A 20,032-nucleotide genomic window follows, 5' to 3' on the forward strand; every position below is an offset into this window, starting at 1 on the left:
CCTAGCTAAAATAAAAGTACCTGTAAAATAAAACCTAACCTATGTTACAATAACACCCAACACTACAATTAAATAAGTTAACTAAATTAAATTAGCTAAGTCACAAAAAAAAAACACACTAAATTACAGAAAATAAAAAACAAATTACAGATCTTTAAACTAATTACACCTAATCTAATAGCCCTATCAAAATAAAAAAAAGCCCCCCCAAAATAAAAAATAACCCTAGCCTAAACTAAACTATCAATAGCCCTTAAAAGGGCCTTTTGCGGGGCATTGCCACAAAGAAATCAGCTCTTTTACCTTTAAAAAAAAATACAAACAACCCCCCCCCAACAGTAAAACCCACCACCCACACAACCAAACCCCCCAAATAAAATACTAACTAAAAAAACTAAGCTCCCCATTGCCCTGAAAAGGGCATTTGGATGGGCATTGCCCTTAAAAGGGCAGTTAGCTCTTTTGCGGCCCAAAGCCCTAACCTAAAAATAAAACCCACCCAATACACCCTTAAAAAACCTAACACTAACCTGAAGATCGACTTACTGTTCTGAAGACCGGACATCCATCCTCAAGGAAGCGGCAGAAGTCTTCATCCAACCGGGCCGAAGTCCTCAATGAAGCCGGGAGAAGTCTTCATCCAAGCCGGGCGAAGTGGTCCTCCAGACAGGCAGAAGTCTTCATCCAGACGGCATCTTCTATCTTCATCCATCCGACGCGGAGCGGCTCCATCTTCAAGACATCCGACACGGAGCAATCAGCCAATAGGATTGAACTTCAATCCTATTGGCTGATCTAATCAGCCAATAGGATTGAGCTTGCATTCTATTGGCTGATTGGAACAGCCAATAGAATGCCAACTCAATCCTATTGGCTGATTGCATCAGCCAATAGGATTTTTTCTACCTTAATTCCGATTGGCTGATAGTATTCTATCAGCCAATAGGAATCTAAGGGACGCCATCTTGGATGACGACATTTAAAGGAACCGTCATTCAGTAAGAAGACTCCGGATGAAGAGGATGCTCCGCGTCTGATGTCTTGAAAATGGAGCCACTCCGCGTTGGATGGATGAAGATAGAAGATGCCGTCTGGATGAAGACTTCTGCCCGTCTGGAGGACCACTTCGCCCGGCTTGGATGAAGACTTCTCCCGGCTTCGTTGAGGACTTCAGCCCGGTTGGATGAAGACTTCTGCCGCTTCCTTGAGGATGGATGTCCGGTCTTCAGAACAGTAAGTCGATCTTAAGGGAGTTAGTGTTAGGTTTTTTAAAGGTGTATTGGGTGGGTTTTATTTTTAGGTTAGGGCTTTGGGCCGCAAAAGAGCTAACTGCCCTTTTAAGGGCAATGCCCATCCAAATGCCCTTTTCAGGGCAATGGGGAGCTTAGGTTTTTTAAGTTAGTATTTTATTTGGGGGGTTTGGTTGTATTTTTTTTTTACAGGTTAAACAGCTGATTTCTTTGGGGCAATGCCCCGCAAAAGACCCTTTTAAGGGCTATTGATAGTTTAGTTTAGGCTAGGGTTTTGTTTTTTTTTTATTTGGGGGGGGCTTTTTTTATTTTGATAGGGCTATTAGATTAGGTGTAATTAGTTTAAAGATCTGTAATTTGTGTTTTATTTTCTGTAATTTAGTGGGGGTTTTTTGTGATTTAGCTAATTTAATTTATTTAATTGTATTTAATTTAGTTAATTTATTTAATTGTAGTGTAGTGTTAGGTGTTATTGTAACATAGGTTAGGTTTTATTTTACAGGTACTTTTGTATTTATTTTAGCTAGGTAGTTATTAAATAGTTAATAACTATTTAGTAACTATTCTACCAAGTTAAAATAAATACAAACTTGCCTGTAAAATAAAAATAAACCCTAAGCTATCTACAATGTAACTATTAGTTATATTGTAGCTAGCTTAGGGTTTATTTTATAGGTAAGTATTTATTTTTAAATAGGAATTATTTAGGTAATAATATTAATTTTTATTTAGATTTATTTAAATTATATTTAAGTTAGGGGGTGTTAGGGTTAGACTTAGGTTTAGGGGTTAATACATTTAATATAGTGGCGGTGACGTTGGGGACGGCAGATTAGGGGTTAATAAATGTAGGTAGGTGGCGGCGATGTTAGGGGCGGCAGATTAGGGGTTAATATTATTTAACTAGTGTTTGCGAGGCGGGAGTGTGGTGGTTTAGGGTTAATATGTTTATTATAGTGGAGGTGATGTCCGGAGCGATAGATTAGGGGTTAAAAAATATAATGTAGGTGGCGACGATGTCGGGGGCAGCAGATTACGGGTTAATAAGTATAATGCAGGTGTCGGCGATGTCGGGAGTGGCAGATTATGGGTAAATAAGTGTAAGATTAGGGGTGTTTAGACTCGGAGTTCATGTTAGGGTGTTAGGTGTAAACATAAATTTTATTTCCCCATAGGAATCAATAGGGCTGCGCTACTGAGTTATACGCTGCTTTTTTTGCAGGTGTTAGACTTTTTCTCAGCCGGCTCTCCCCGTTGATTCCTATGGGGAAATCGTGCACGAGCACGTACGACCAGCTCACCGCTGACTTAAGCAGCGCTGGTATTGGACTGAAGTGTGGAGCAAAATTTTGCTTTACGCTCACTTTTTGTCTGTTAACGCCGGGTTTGTAAAAACCTGTAATACCAGCGCTGTCTGTAAGTGAGCGGTGAGAATAAAGTGCTCGTTAGCAACGCACCCCTCATAACGCAAAACTCGTAATCTTGCCGATAGTTTTTTTATTTTCAGATAGAGTGTAACAATTTATTTAAATTTTGCAAATTATTATCAAATGTACTTTGTTCCGTTGGTATCTTTTGTTGATGAGCATAACTAGGTAGGTAGCATGCAGTCCGGACAACTAAGTAGCAGCAGTTTTGCAAGAATGCTTTAAATATTATACGTTATGCAAACACTGCTGCCATGTAGCGCTAAAAGGTGTATAACATTAAAAACATTCTTGCAAAACTGCTGCAATATAGTGCTCCAGACATAAATATATGTTACCTACCTAAGTATGCTCTTCAGCAAAGAATAATAAATCAATTAAAGGGACACTGAACCCAAATGTTTTCTTTTGTAATTCAGAAAGAGCATGCAATTTTAAGCAACTTTCTAATTTACTCATATTATCAATTTTTCTTCGTTCTCTTGCTATCATTATTTGAAAAAGAAGGCATCTAAGCTTTTTTTTGGTTTCAGTACTCTGGACAGCACTTTTTATTGGTGGATGAATTTATCCACCAATCAGCAAGGACAACCCAGGTTGTTCACCAAAAAAGGGCCGGCATCTAAACTTACATTCTTGCATTTCAAATAAAGATACCAAGAGAATGAAGAAAATTTGATAATAGGAGTAAATTAGAAAGTTGCTTAAAATTGCATGCTCAATCTGAATCACGAAAGAAATTTTTTGGGTACAGTGTCCCTTTAAATTTGATAACAATAATTTGGGGGTTTTTTATAAGCTTTATCTAAATCATGAAAAAACAAAAATTTGTTTCATGGCCCTTTAACATATATTCGTGACACCTGTCAAGCAGAAAAAAAGTCATGCATACAGCAGAGAAGCATCACTAAATGTGGCAAATATCCAAAGTGATATATGAATGGTCTACAATCCTATGCTAAACAGCTGCAAAGGTTTTTTCTTATTGACTGGAATATTAATGTCCAAAAGTGCCTATGCAAGGGGGAGTTTTTTTAAATGAATATGAATGGGGGTGAATAAATCAATTAAAAACAAACAAACATAAAAGTCATAGGAATACTTTACATGAAAATTCTGGATTTATTGGAATCTGGCCAAGGTCCTTCTTCCAGTAAAAGTTATTACTGTTATTCAGAGGCATACGCACATATGCTGTGAGGGGCTATGCACCCGTATTCAACCTTAGCGAGCTGGGGGTGGTGTGTATTGTGCCTGTAAAGAAACTGTGTCATAACAACTAATGTTCCCTCTAAGTCCAGTTTTGTGAGCGTTCCAGCAGTTAAACAGTTAATAAGGGAACAACACCTTGCAGTCTGCATTGTATAGTATTTGCTAATTGCTCTAATTAACTGTTTCACTGCTGGGCTGCTCACAAAACTGGCGTTAGAGGGAACACTGATAACAACCACTACTGACTGAGAATGTGTAGTGTTTGCATACAGGGGCCCTCACAGCATATGCTGCTGAAAAGCAGTAATAACCTTTACTAGAAGCATTTTGGCTAATGGAAGTATATTGCAAACATGCTTCTATTTAAAATTGACAATCTCCCACGTACAGTTTGGTATCAGAACTTTGGACCCCATTCTCTAAAGCTTTTTGGTCTGGTGAGATTATCTAAGAAGTCTTATCAGTATTGCATGAGCTTCCAAAAATGTGCACTGTAAAGGATTACCCATCTTCTGTTGTCTATGTTATTGGTTAAAATCCCTATAACCCCTTTGCTGCAATGCACTATATAGCAATATCTTATAATTTATCATTTGTTTTCAAATAAATGTGTAAAATAAATGAAAAGCTTATGGATAAAGTGCTGTAGTGCCTCTCGTTTCTGGGTGGTTCTCAAATGTCCATTATTTTTGTTTTATATATGCATCAAAATTATTCACTCCAAAAGATCTGTACGCAAACATAATATTTTAAAAAGACTTGAACTGTTATTTTGTTGGCAATATTTGTATTATTTTTCCATTTTGTGGAAACAACCTATGAAAGGTCTCGAGTGTTATTGCCTTTGCTACGAACAGATAGACACATATATGAATAAGCTATGTACTGGGTGGCATGTACAGTGAGGGGGAAAATTATTTGATCCCCTGCTGATATTGTACGTTTATCATTTTAATGGTAGGGTTATTTGAACAGTGGGGGACAGAAAAAAACGCATTTCAAAAAAGTTATAAATTGATTTGCATTTTAATGAGTGAAATGAGTATTCGACCCCTTTGCAAAGCATGACTTAGTACTTGGTGGAAAACCCTTGTTGGCAATTAGAGGTCAGACATTTCTTGTAGTTGGTCACCAGATTTGCACACATTTCAGGAGGGATTTTGTCCCACTCCTCTTTGCAGATCCTCTCCAGATCCTCTATAAGTCATTAAGGTTTCGAGGCTGACGTTTGGCAACTGGAACCTTCAGCTCCGTCCACAGATTTTCTATGTGATTAAGGTCTGGAAAATGGCTAGTCCACTCCAGGATCTAAATGTGCTTCTTCTTGAGCCACTCCTTTGTTGCCTTGGCCGTGTGTTTTGGGTCATTGTCATGCAGAAATATCCATCCACGACCCATTTTCAATGCCCTGGCTGAGGAAAGGAGGTTTTCACCCAAGATTTGACGGTACATGGCCCCATCCATCGTCCCTTTAATGCGGTGACGTTGTCCTGTCCCATTAGCAGAAAAACACCCCCAAAGCATAATGTTTCCACCTCCATGTTTGACGGTGGGGATGGTGTTCTTGGGGTCATAGGCAGCATTCCTCCTCCTCCAAACACGGCGAGTTGAGTTGATGCCAAAGAGATCGATTTTGGTTTCATCTGACCACAAAACTTTCACCCAGTTCTACTCTGAATCATTCAGATGATCATTGGCTTCAGACGTGCCTGTATATGTGCTTTCTTGAGCAGGGGGACCTTGCAGGCCCTGCAGGATTTCAGTTCTTCATGGCGTGGTGTGTTACCAATTGTTTTCTTGGTGACTATGGTCCCAGCTGCCTTGAGATCATTGACAAGATCCTGTAGTTCTGGGCTGATTCCTCACCTTTCTCATCATCACTGAAACTCCACAAGGTGAGATCTTGCATTGAGCCCCAGACCGAGGGAGATTGACAGTTATTTTGTGTTTCTTCCATTTGCGAATAATCGCACCAACTGTTGTCACCTTCTCATCAAGCTGCTTGGCGATGGTCTTGTAGACCATTCCAGCCTTGTGTAGGTCTACAATCTTGTCCCTGACATCCTTGGACCACTCTTTGGTCTTGGTCATGGTGGAGAGTTTGGAATCTGATTGATTGATTGCTTCTGCCTTTTATACATGTAACAAGCTTAGATTAGGAGCACTCCCTTTAAAAGAGTGCTCCTAATCTCAGCTCGTTACCTGTATAAAAGACACCTGGGAGCCAAAAATTTGGCTGATTGATAGGGGATCAAATACTTATTTCACTCATTAAAATGCAAATCAATGTATAACTTTTTTTAAATGCATTTTTCTGGATTTTGTTGTTGTTATTGTGTCTCTCACTGTTTAAATAAATCTACTATTAAAATTATAGACTGATCATTTCTTTGTCAGTGGGAACACGTACAAAAATCAGCAGGGGATCAAATAATTTTTACCCTCACTGAAGATAGGCCAGAGTTCTGAATTCTACAAAATCCACTCCAGTCTCTATATTCTACAGTATGCACTCCATCCTATCTAGAGGCAATGCAAAACCTACAGAATTGAATTGCAAGACAAGCAGGTAAAATAAATAATTAAAATGTATTTTCACTATGCATAATTAAAGGGATATTAAAGATCTGTAGTTTGCTAAGGCTCTATAGTACCAGCATAATGTGCAGCTAAAAAATGTATTTCATGATTCAGAAAGAGCATGTGATTTTAAACAACATTTCAATTTGCTTCTATGATCTAAATTGCTTCATTCTCTTGGTAGCCTTAGTTGAAAAACATATCTAGGTAGGCTCAGGAGCAGCAATGCATTAATGGGAGCTAGCCATTGAAAAAAATACCTCTTTTCATTGGTTCACCAGATGTCTTCAGATAGCTCCCACTAGACCTTAGCTGCTCTTTCAAAATAGAATACAAAGATAATGAAGCAAATTGGATAAAAGAAGAAAATTGTAAAACTGTTTAAAATCACATGATCCATTTGAATAATGAAAGATAAAAAATATTGGGTTTCATGTCCCTTTAAAATACATCATACTCATCAGTTGTAATGTCAGTTTACGACAATAAGGATTTTGGCATATACCCATAGTCGTTTCCTATCATGTCACTCATCGCCACACCCTCTAGGAAAGTAACCACTAACCAACTAAGCTGGTCTCCATGGTAACAGCTCCTCCCCTCCCATCTCAGGTTTCTATAGCGACGCGCGGCCTGCTCCTCTCTCCCGCTCACAGCAGGCGCCGCCATTTTACAAAGGGGGGTGGGAATACCGTTTGACGTCGTCATAACTACCGAGGACATCTAGGTCCACATTCTGATACAGAGCACTAACTCACCAGGCAGCCTCCGCCCGTGTCAGTGTCACAAGCCCAAAGCTAACCGCTCACGGAGGGACACGGGTTCAGCAGAGCTCTAGGTCCCTGGGAGTTTCCGTCAAGAAGGAAAACGGGGCACAGCCCGTTTAAAGCAGGAATAACTGAACGGAGAGGGGGCCCAGGGCCCGCGCTGATGGTGATTGTTGTTGTTGATTACCGTTGCCGGGGTTCTTGTCGCCAGGACTACCGTGGCTATGGCCGCTCCGTCCCTCACCCGGGCAACTGTTGCTACCAACCCTCCCTCTACCCTTCATCGTCAGCAAATTTAGAGCAGTTACTACTCATTATTGGCGACTAGAGCAGTCTGTCAATGTAAAGAACGTTTCTGATTGGAGGAATACAATGCTTGTCAAATACTGGGGCAAACTCTTTTAAGACTTGGTAGTACACTATTAGCTAGTTAGTTCGTCACTCAGTAGAGTTCCTTTTTCAATTGGTTGTTAGCTTCTCCTTCAGTTGACGGCTTGATTCCATGGAAACCGTCATACGTAAGGGAGCGTTTTATTGGCTTACGTCTTATTCCTTTCTGTTTATGATTGGCTTTTGGAAGATGTCATTTACAGAAGGTTATGAGTCCTATCTCAGAAATTGTACGCATGTGTAGCGTGAAAGTGTCTAGAGAACTTTTAAATGGCTTCCATGGTAACACACAGAGTTTAGTTCTACAGCAGCGGTAGTAGCACACGCCTTGACATAGAGTGGTGCAATTCACAAGTGCGTAATATAATAAGGTGTTATGTATCTGCTGTTTGATGGTAACTTTTGGCGAGTCAATCATGGGTTACTATCTTTGTGAATGGTCGTTTTAATTAGCAATAATGTTTTTGTTGTTGTTTTTTTTTTTTTTTTTTTTTGTTTAAAAAAATAAATCAAATCTGGCTTTAAGCAACGCTTTTAGGCGGAGACCTCCCCTCTCTCCTACTTGTCTTGTATTTTGCATAATTGGCAAACTGGGACTTTTATAAATATCCAGTGCAAGGACCACATATCATGACCATAACACTATGGGGCAAATGCCTCTACTCACTGGTTGCAGTCTTGCTCATGCGAATCTGCAACTGATATTTATGAAGCATCAGTCTAAAGTTAACCACTGGTTTTCAAACCTGTCCTCAGGCCTCCCCAACAGGCCAGGTTTTCAGGATTACCTTGGATGAGAGCAGGTAAAATAACCAGGTTTACTAATTAGTTTATTATTTCACCTGTGCTCCAGTTCCATATCCTCAAAATGTGGTCTGTTAGGGAGGCCTGGGGACAGGTTTGAAAACCATTGATCTAACTGCTGCTTCCTAAACTCTCTCCACCACCTGGGAAGTGGGGGATTAAAACCTTAAAGGGATAGGAAACCCACATTTTTACTTTAGTGATTGAGATAAAGCACACAATTTTAATCAACTTTCCAATATACTTCTATTCGCTAATTTACTTTGTTCTCTTAGTATCCTTTTTTGAGAAACATACATAGGTAGGCTCAGGACTAGATGTGCATTGCTTGGAGCTAGCTGCTGATTAGTGACTGAACATCTACGCCTTTTTTAATTTTCTCTGTGTTTTGCTAGCTCCTAGTAGGGCATTGCTGTTCCTTCAGCAAAGGATATTAAGAGAACAAACTACATTTGACAATAGAAGTAAATGAGAAAGTTGTTTACAATTGTATGTTCTATCTGAATCATTAGGTCATTTTTGGTGGTTTCATGTCTTTAAAGACAGGTTTTCCCACTTTCCTTGCATCAATGACAGGCAATTTTGGCATTTTTGCCCTTTTATAGTAGGGTGACCGACCAGATGTCCCCGAATTTTTTTTTTATTTTTTTTTTAGGGGACAGTCCCCGGATTGAGGAGACTGCCCAGCCAAATTATGTCCCCGGGAACACGGTCGTAGCCCTGTGCATGTTAGAGGTGTTTGTGGAAAGTTAATAGATTTATCTGTTTTAGACACTGATTAGTTACGTAGAGCTACAGCAGCAGTTCCGCTTCCCCTGGATACTTCACCGCTATCGCTCACAGCGCAACTAAAGCTAAAATCTTTGGACCCCTCTCTATATAGATTGTGAGGTGCTGCATGGGGTTGCCAGCCCCGCTTTGCAAGAGCTCAAAGGTGCAAGATAAATTTTCATTGGTTGTTAGTGTTTAGTTAATCTGGTGATTGATTTTACTAGTGGCCTATCGTGAGGCATTATTACTAAAGCGTGTAAAAGAGACGTGTATCTTTGGCTTTGAGTAACGCGTGCGTGTTAAAAACCGAAAAGGGCACTGAGTTGCTTGTAAGGGTATGCTATAGTATACGTTTGACATTTTTACCCATGTTTTTTGGGGGAAAAAAGGAATTCTAGTTCTCTATCAAAGAATAAGATTATCAAGAAATAACTTCTTTTTTTTTTTTGTGTAGGTGTTTGAGTTGGGATTATACAGACCTGGAATACTTAACCTCGATTAATGGATCATGCTGCTTGAACTGGTGGTAGAAGATAGGGAAGCAATGTGTGAAACCCCTGGCTTTCTAAATTTTACTAGGTTTTGTTTTTCTTTCTTTTTTTTTTTTTTTTTTGAGGGGAACAAAGCAGGGATTACACACATAAGCGGGAATTGACCTGGCCGGTTAGTTTTGCAAGTGATGATTGTAGGAACAAAATATAACTTACTGTAAGGGGTTTAAAAAAAATGTTCCTGGATTTCATTTTAGAAATTTGGTCACCTTATTTTATGGTTTCACCAAAAATATCCACTCTCATGTTAAAGGTCCATAATAGTGGAAATATTACATGCTCTAAATCATTAGAGAATGTAATTTTAAGACTATTGACCGTACACTACTGTTTAACCCACGCAAAGGAGTAAAACACACAGAAGTGTTGCTCGGGACCCACTGAGCACTGCTGGGCCTGAGCGGATTCAGAAACTGCCACTGATCCAAACAGCAGTGCTACTTGCACATATGATTTGTGCGACTAGTGCTGCTGGTTGGATCAGCAGCGGGTTCTGCCTGGGACCCGCAGAACACACTGGCGTTAAACACACAGTAGTGTAAGGTTGATCGTTTTAAAATTAATATGCTCCAACAATTTTTTTTTTTTTTTTTTTTACTATTATGGCCCTTTAAGTGCACCTATACATATTCTATACAGTTTAAAAACACAAACTGTAACTAGATGATGTCCCATACACTTTAGCTAGCTACTATGGCCCAAATTCTGGACAAATTCGAGCACTTAGAAAATTCCTAAGGTTACTGACTTCTCACAAGACCCAAAACCTATTACTAGCGGGTGATTTTAATATGCTCTTAGACACGGCCTTAGATAGAAGATCACCAAAAATTAAAGCAAGGAAGAACAATACCGGCTAACTGAGGGAAGACGCTCCAGATGAGTAAAGGTAAATTCAGCGAATACTTTATTGATGCACTATGCACTAAAAACAAAGTGAGGACAATAGCAAAATGACCACTACAAAGGTCATATAGTGGTCAAAAAAAGGCAGCAACATCAGACGCGTTTCATGCGGGTCCTCCGCACTTGATCACTGCAGCACTAATACAGCAGGAAATCAGCAAATTCTTAGAAATAAATGATAACGGAGCAGTTAGTGATTTTTGCTTATGGGGTACCCTTAAAGCATTTGTCAGGGGATTATTTATTAAATTCAAGGCGCTATACTCCTCTCCGTCGGCATTTGTAAGGGGCCTGGGATTCCAATCTCCCATGTTTCCCATTACAAATGGGACGCGACAAGGCTGCCCCTTATCCCCATTGATATTCACTCTCATCTTGGAGCCGCTTGCGGAAGCAATCAGAAATAGCCCGGACATTCAAGGGGTGGAGATTGCAGGGACGATAAAAAAAACTGCGCTATTCGCAGATGATCTAACCGTATTTCTGGGGAATCCCTCTAAGTCCCTTCCTGCTCTTTTTTTAGCTTACTACACCAGTTTGGACGGGTCAGCTTCTACAAACTCAATGTCAGTAAAACTGACGCTTATGCCATTAATATGCCAGATACGGAGTTTGCAGAGTTAAAGGGGTTGTATTGGTCTCAACAAAAGATTAAACACCTAGGAGTGTACCTTTCTTGCAGCATATCCACTATACTGGAGGCTAATTTTTACCCCTTATTGCAGCATTTTCAAGAGAGTGCTGACAAATGGAGTGTTCCATGCATTTCCTGGATGGGGCCCATAGCAGCGTTTAAGATGGTTCTACTTCCTAAACTCACTTACCTCTTCCGCTCACTCCCCATACCAATTCCTAAATCTCTTATAGGCAAATTCCAACAAATAGGCAATAGGTATATCTGGAGAAATTAGCATCCTAGAGTTGCCACAAGAATAATGCAGCAGCCGTTTCTCAGTGGAGGCGCGTGCGCCCCTAACTTAACCTACTACCATGAAGCCTCCAGGCTAGCTCACATTCTCCCTTGGAATGTTACACCAGGTCACAGTAAGTGGCAGTTATTAGAACAGGCTACACTACCTTGCTCGCTTAGGCTATCGGATCATATATGGCTGCCCAAACAGGTTAGATCCTCCTACAAAATTCAGAATACAATTATTTTGCATGCCCTACGCTTTTGGGATAGAATTCGCTCGCTACCACAAATTGCCCCTCATCCTTCTCCTATTCATTCCCTTACAGGCCTGTTAGCGGCTCTTAGAGATTCGCACCCAAATCTGTGGCAAGAATATGGCATAAAAAGTGTGACCTGATCACACAAGGGGGCGCTAAAGAAATAATATAAAAAATATTGAATAATAATAAAAATTTGCACGTCTATATAATGAGCAATATATGTAAAAAGCAGACGTATAAATTAGATCTTATATAGAAATAGATATAGATATGATTCTTACAACACTATTAACATATGAAACAAAGTGAAATGTCCTTGAAATGGTGTAAACTGTTTTCAAGTGGTGGCTGCCTCCTCCTCACTGGCATGTCCAGGTAAAACTATAGAAAATGAAGAAGAACAGAGGGGCGCCTCATGTGAAGTATCGTCAGGTGGAAACACAATAAAATCAAAAGATAGCCAAATGTGTACTCACCTACTCCAAGAACAAACTAATGTGTTGGTAGGGACAGGGGGTTAACAATGTGGCCCCCAATATTTGCAACGAGTTTCTCGGTTTACAAACCGTTTCATCAGGCATATAATCTATATATGCCTGATGAAACGGTTTGTAAACCGAGAAACGTGTTGCAAATATTGGGGGCCACATTGTTAACCCCTTGATCCACTTGTTACAACAAACCTGTGTGGTGTTGTATTTTAACTTTTTGTTTTTAATAAAATATTTTTTTATTCCATTCGTGAGTGGATCTCTCTACCTACCTACTTACTGCCTGACACTTTATACAAGAGGTAATCCTAACATTTGGTGCAAGATTACTCTTGATTATTGTGCCTACTGCCTCACAGTATTCGAGACTGTACCTTGGGGTGAGCTGCCACACCTGCCTAAATCTGCAGCCTGTTCCTACCAGCACATTGGTGTGCTTTTGGAGTATGTGAGTACCCATTTTTTATCAAGTATAATATTGCTGGTTATACTCTTAATGGTCTGAACATGTAGTGCTCCACTTCTGTGTTTCTACTATATCTCCAGCACCACAGTATTGAGAACGTGACTGAATGGGTGAGCTGTTACACCTTTATAAATATGAAGCCTGTCCCTACCAACACATTAGTGTGTTCTTGGAGTATGTGAGTACCCATTTGGCTATCTTTTGATTTTATTGTGTTTCCACCTGACAATACTTCACATGAGGTGCCCCTCTGTTCTTCTTCATTTTCTAAAGAATATGGTATATACTGTTTAGCTGATTTGTTTCCAAATGGGCGTTTTATTACGACATCACAATTTTTCTCTGATTATGATCCGCCGCCGAGCTTGTGGTTTGAATTTTGGAGACTTCGTAGTTTATTGAAATCGTGGGGCTTCCTGGATCGGCCACTGCGTGAACCCACTAACTGGGAGAAAAGATGGGCTACCGCCATTAAGACCCCTCGAGCACTATCAATCTCATACAGGGATCTGATAAACTCCCCTACTTTTTACAAATCAGCTTACATCATAGCTTGGGAGAGAGCCCTCCATTTCCACGCTGAACAAGAGGAGTGGTCCAGAGCAGCTACACTCACTAAGCAGGCCCTCCACTGCATCACCCTGCTAGAATTATATACTACAATTTACACACAATGGCACCTCACACCACTCAGACTTTTTAAGATCTCACATCTAAACTCTCCATTGTGCTGGAGAGGATGTGGGTTGGTGGGATCGCCGGTTCATATATGGTGGGAGTGTCCAGCATTACAGCCCTTCTGGACAGAGATTTCACGGAAATGTACACAGCTAGACCCCCTCTTAGGGACCTCCCCACAAACTATGCTATTCCATTTGGACATTAAAACATCATCAGCCCTGACGGACCTCCTTAGCATATACTTACTCACTGCAGCTAAGTTGTCAATAGCCAGACTTTGGAAACCGAAAACGTTCCCCACTTGGGAGTGACGTAGGTAAAATAATGACCTACTTAGAGCTTATGGAAGGCCCGATATTCAACCAACAAAACAAATCACTCCTGCACATGCAGATATGAGATGTCTGGGGAAACAGTCAGGTAGATCCTGGAGGGCAGTTAGGAAATTAGTAGGTACACCTAAAAGCTGTTTTAACATGTTAGGCAAGATAACTTTGACCGGGAACAGAGGCCCTCACACATTGCAGGCCCACTCCCTGCACTTTCCCCCTCTGGGGTGTTTTTTTTTCTTTTTCTATCCCCTCCTCCTTGGTTACTCTTACCAGTAGACCATGTTTGATAATGGATGTTTATTTCTGTTCCATTGCGCATCTATGTTACACAGATTTTGATACTGATACATGCTAACAAAATGTATAGTTGTGCCAGCCCCACCTGGCTCCACACTCAAAATGTCATACAGTTGAACCCTGGGTTTTAGCCAGGCAAATACACCCATGTTCGCTATATTTGATGTATGAAGTCATTCCATTTGCATGTATTTTCTTTTTCGCTTGATGTATAATGCCTATATTTTATTCAATAAAAACTTTGAAAAAAAAACAAAACACAAACTGTCACAATGATCTTTGGAACAGTACCTAAATTAATCAAAGTACAAAATTCCCATCTACGCATCAAAACAAAATCAAATTGCACACTGATCTAGTCCACTCTTTCAAATATTTGGGTATGTTGTTAGACTCCAATCTATCTTTTGGCCTCGGCATAGGAAAAACTTGCATCTAAACTTTATCCAAAACTAGGTGCCCTGAACAGAAACAAATCCTGCCTCAGCCCTACAGTAAAGGAAAAGATTCTACAGCAAATGCTGATGCCAATAATTGATTATGGGGATGTAGTATATGCACCTGCACTGCAAACTCACCTTAATAAACTTAATACATTTTATAACTCGTCCTGCTGCTTTGTGCTACAATGTAACTACAGGACCCACCATTGTGACATGCTAAAAGAACTAAACTGTCTGTCACTGGAATCCAGACGCACCCTCCATCTTTCCAGCCTTGTGTTTAAGAGCTTTTCTGGGAAGCTCCCACCCTACCTGAGCAGAATGCTCTAACCCGGCTGTTCCCTCCTCCGATCCAGTACCAGCACATTATTTAGTTTGCCTCAATACAAAAAGAAAGCAGCTTGATCCTCCTTTTCCTACAGAGCACCACAATTATGGAATGACCTCCAGCACACTTTCAAACAGAATGCACCTGTCATGGCCAATTATATATTTCCTACCTGTTCTATGTTAAATTTTGCATATATTATGTATTAATATTGTTTTGGTATTTTATTGTATCAATGCAATGTTTTGTGGACCCAGGACATACTTGAAAACGAGAGAAATCTCAATTTATCCTTCCTGGTAAAATATTTTATAAATAAATAAAATTATAGGAAATTTTACATGGTTTAAGTTGAGATAAAAGAAACCTCTTGTTAACAAATACACCAAACACTGAGTATTCTCCTTGTTTCTGGTACCAAACCTCAAAGTTTCTATGTCAATGGTTTTCCAATTGTTTGATTATATCAAGCCATTAATAAAAGAGTAAACAATTTTCATAGATCATAGAGTTATTCAAGCTGTTTTCAGACAATCCTCTTGTTTTAATGGAACTAAAGTAACCATTTCTTTGGAACTAGACACCACCAAGGCAACTCCTCTAAAATAATTTGACAGGTAGACAAGACCTCTGTAGAATTCTCAGACCACGTAAACAATGTCATGTTACAAAGAAAACTTATTTAAAACTAGATCACCTCTACCTTATTCCCCCCCCCCCCTCCCTGCCGCTCTCAACTGTTTTTTTTTCTTTCTGTAGCATAGCAGTCCCACCGCTTCTGCCCCCTCCAGCGATGATCTGCCTCCCTCCTAACCCTTGCATGTAAGGCCTTGCAGCCTTCCTCGCACAGACACTGTTCCTTAAGGCCTTGCGGCAGACAAAGACACTCCACTGATCAAGGCCTTGTTGCCATTCTTGCGCAGACACTCGCCAGTGATCCTTGCACACATTCTATCACTGATTCTTAAGGCCAGGTGTGTTTGTTTTGAGCTGCAGTCTCTACTGCACATGACTGAATCGGACAAACATACCTGGCCTTTTATAATATAGGATAGTATATTATGGGTGAGACAACTAAAACTGCTTCCAGTCAAAATGTTCAATGCAAGCATGAAAATGGGTGAAATTAAGTTGCCCGAGACGAATTGTTTGTTTCAACACATGAATATCCATTTTCAAAAAGTAAAGTTTTATAATACAATCTGAAACTTTTTTTTTTTTTTTTTGATAGATCGGAGAAAATGTATGTGTCATATTCTTTTAAGGATCCTATTGATGAGCATACACGTTCACATGGTGTGATTGTCTTAAGAAGATGATCCTTAAAAGGGACACTGAACCCAAAAAAATGTATTTCATGATTCAGATACAGCATGAAATTTTAAGCAACTTTCTAATTTACTCCTATTATCAATTTTTCTCCATTCTCTTGCTATCTTTATTTTAAAAGCAGGAATGTAAATCTTAGCAGCCAGCCCAATTTAGGTTCAGCACTATGGATAGCGCTTGCTTATTGGAGGCTTACATTTACCCACCAATAAGCAAGCATAACCCAGGTTCCCAACCAAAAATGGGCCGGCTCTTATGCATCACATGCCTGCTTTTTAGATAAAGATAGCAAGAGAACAAAGAAACATTAAAAATAGGAGTAAATTAAAAAGCTGCTTAAAATTGCATGCTCTATCTGAATCATGAAATAAAAAATGTGGGTTTAGTGTCCCTTTAATATTGTTAACCACAGCACATTTATATATTTATTTTTTATTTTTGGGACCAAAACTTTATGGTCTTGCACATCTCCTCCATTTTCTTATATGCTTGTTTTTGGATATGGCTAATATAAATTGTTACAAAAAGCCCACATAGATTTGGCGAGATTTCTCTCCATGATGGCAAGTTTTTCATCATCAGGTCCATAGTCACTTTAGGAAGAAAAGACGGAGAATACTTAATCACAGCCTTATTCTAAATTAAAAAGTCACATACATAAAAGAGAGAAAAATCCATACTCGCTGGTCTCCAGAAATACCATCTGTCTCCACTCGATCCATCATGAATGTTTCCACCAGACTCCTCTTCACACTACTGTTTATTTTCTTCTTCTAGCCATTCTTTGCTTTAAAGGGACACTGAACCCAAATTTTTTCTTTCATGATTCAGATAGAGCATGCAATTTTAAGCCAATTTCTAATTTATTCCTATTATCAATTTTTCTTCGTTCTCTTGCTATCTTTATTTTAAAAAGAAGACATCTGAGCTTTTTTTTATTCAGAACTCTGGACAGCACTTTTTTATTGGAGGATCAGTTTATCCACCAATCAGCAAGAACAACCCAGGTTGATCACCAAAAATGGGCCGGCATCTAAACTTACTTTCTTGCATTTCAAATAAAGATACCAAGAGAATGAAGAAAATTTGATAATAGGAGTAAATTAGAAAGTTGCTTAAAATGTCATGCTCTATCTGAATCACGAAAGAAAACATTTGGGTACAGTGTCCCTTTAAGAATAAAACTTTGAACCTAACATCAAACTCTGAATATCGCTGTACCCTCCTATATATCTTCCCTTGTGCTCAAATGTTATCCACCTGTTGCCTTTGCTCTTGCCAAGACCTAATTCTTTTCTGCTTCTGCATTAGTTATGTAGATAAATTAGGTATTCATTAGTGAAAATAAATATTGAAAATGGACACTGTTTGTGGCATTCGGCTCATTTCGTTGCTGGATACATCTGTATTTGCACAGATATTTAGGTGTTGCACAGACTGCCACTTAAAAATGCTGAATTTATGCACAAACCTATTAATTACACTCCTATTTACAAGAATTTTCTTGTACTGCACTGCTCCTGTGAAATGTCCCTCAGACTTTGAGTTTAAAGCATTCCATAAAACCATATGCACCTACATAAATGTTTTATTATGTATGCTTAAAGGGACAGTACATTTAAGGGACAGTTTACCCCAAATTTTCTCTCCTTTAATTTGTTCCCAGTGATCCATTTTACCTGCTGGAGTGTATTAAATTGCTTACAAGAAGATCCTTTACCCTTATTTCGGCATTTTAAATAGCTGATTTAGCCTGTGGAATCCCAACCTATACTGAAAGTTTCTAGTCTTACATCCAGGCTATTGGCAGGCAATGTAAACACAGCCAGCATAAGAAATTACACTCCCAGTGGGGTGCAGGAGTCTTAAAGGGACAGTCTAGTCAAAATTAAACTTTCATGATTCAGATAGGGCATGCAATTTTAAACAACTTTCCATTTTACTTCTATTATCTAATTTGCTCAAATCTTTAGATATCCTTTGTTGAAGAAATAGCAATGCACATGTGTGAGCCAATCACACAAGGCCTTTATGTGCAGCAACCAATCAGCAGCTACTGAGCATATCTAGATATGCTTTTCAGCAAGTGATATCAAGAGAATGAAGCAAATTAGATAATAGAAGTAAATTAGAAAGTTGTTTAAAATGACATGCTCTTTCTAAATCACGAAAGAAAAAAAATGGGTTTCATGTCCCTTTAACCCCTTAATGACAAGTGACGTACCAGGTACGTCCTGCAAAAACTTGCAGTTAGTGACAATGGACGTACCTGGTACGTCACTTGTCTAAGAGAGTGCTGGAAGCGATCGCAATCGCTTCCAGCAGCTCTCAGGGTATTGCAGTGATGCCTCCATATGGAGGCATCCTGCAATACCATTTAGAAGACTCCGATGCAGAGAGAGCCACTCTGTGGCCCTCTCTGCACCGGTAGCGATGGTGCCGGTTCGTTGGTGGGTGGGAGCACATCAGGGAGGCGGGTGGGCGGCCCATCGCTACCCGGCATCCGGTTCCTGTAAGTGCTATGTGCACGCCGGGTGCCGGGAGCGTGCGGGGGCGCGCGTGCGCGCGCGCGGGGGCGCGCGGGGGTGCGCGTGCGCGCCCGATTACATGCCCACTGCCACCAATGAGAAAGGAAGGGGGGACAAAAGTAAAATATAAATAAATATATAAGGATCTGGGAGGGGGAGGGGGTTGGGGTATTGTGGGGGGCTGCTACACTACAGAAAAATGTAAACTGGCAATAAATTGCAAAAAAAAACACTTGTTTTGGGGGCAAATTGGGTACTGGCAGACAGCTGCCAGTACCCAAGATGGCGGCAATTAGGTAGGGGAGAGGGTTAGAGAGCTGGGGGGGGGGATCATGGAGGTTGGGGCTAAGGCAGGAGTCCATCACAGCTAAAACATTTTAATTTTTTTTATTAAAAAAAAGAAAAACTCCTTTTATTTAGTACTGGCAGACTTTCTGCCAGTACTTAAGATGGCGGGGACAATTGTGGGGTGGGGGAGGGAAGAGAACTGTTTGGGAGGGATCAGGGGGTGGGATGTGTCAGGTGGGAGGCTGATCTCTACCCTAAAGCTAAAATTAACCCTGCAAGCTCCCTACAACCTACCTAATTAACCCCTTCACTGCTGGGCATAATTTACGTGTGGTGCGCAGCAGCATTTAGTGGCCTTCTAATTACCAAAAAGCAATGCCAAAGCCATATAAGTCTGCTATTTCTGAACAAAGGGGATCCCAAAGAAGCATTTACAACCATTTGTGCCTTAATTGCACAAGCTGTTTGTAAATAATTTCAGTGGGAAACCTAAAGTTTGTGACAAAATTTGTGAAAAAGTGAACTTATTTTTTTATTTGATGACATTTGGCGGTGAAATGGTGGCATGAAATATACCAAAATGGGCCTAGATCAATACTTTGGGTTGTCTTCTAAAAAAAAATATATACATGTCAAGGGATATTCAGGTATTCCTGACAGATATCAGGGTTCCAATGTAACTAGCGCTAATTTTGAAAAAAAGTTGTTTGGAAATAGCAAAGTGCTACTTGTATTTATGGCCCTATAACTTGCAAAAAAAGTAAAGAACATGTAAACATTGGGTATTTCTAAACTCAGGACAAAATTTAGAAACTATTTAGCATAGGTGTTTTTTGGTGATTGTAGATGTGTAACAGATTTTGGGGGTCAAAGTTAGAAAAAGTGTGTTTTTTTCAATTTTTTCCTCATATTTTATATTTTTTTTATAGTAAATTATAAGATATGATGAAAATAATGGTATCTTTAGAAAGTCCATTTAATGGCGAGAAAAACGGTATATAATATGTGTGGGTACAGT

At 39.7% G+C, this 20,032-nt stretch overlaps 1 protein-coding gene across 1 annotated transcript in view; it reads right to left on the reverse strand.

Annotated features, from left to right (window-relative positions):
- The window catches only part of RFX1 (regulatory factor X1), a 183,939-nt gene extending 176,373 nt beyond the window's left edge, over positions 1-7,566 (reverse strand). The window contains exon 1 of the mRNA XM_053718169.1: positions 7,228-7,566. The gene's annotated coding sequence lies outside the window, so the exon portion shown is untranslated. The remainder of the gene's footprint in view (positions 1-7,227) is intronic.
- Positions 7,567-20,032: the final 12,466 nt, after the last annotated feature.

Source organism: Bombina bombina, chromosome 6 (assembly GCF_027579735.1).
Source record: "Bombina bombina isolate aBomBom1 chromosome 6, aBomBom1.pri, whole genome shotgun sequence".
Lineage (NCBI taxonomy): Eukaryota > Metazoa > Chordata > Amphibia > Anura > Bombinatoridae > Bombina > Bombina bombina.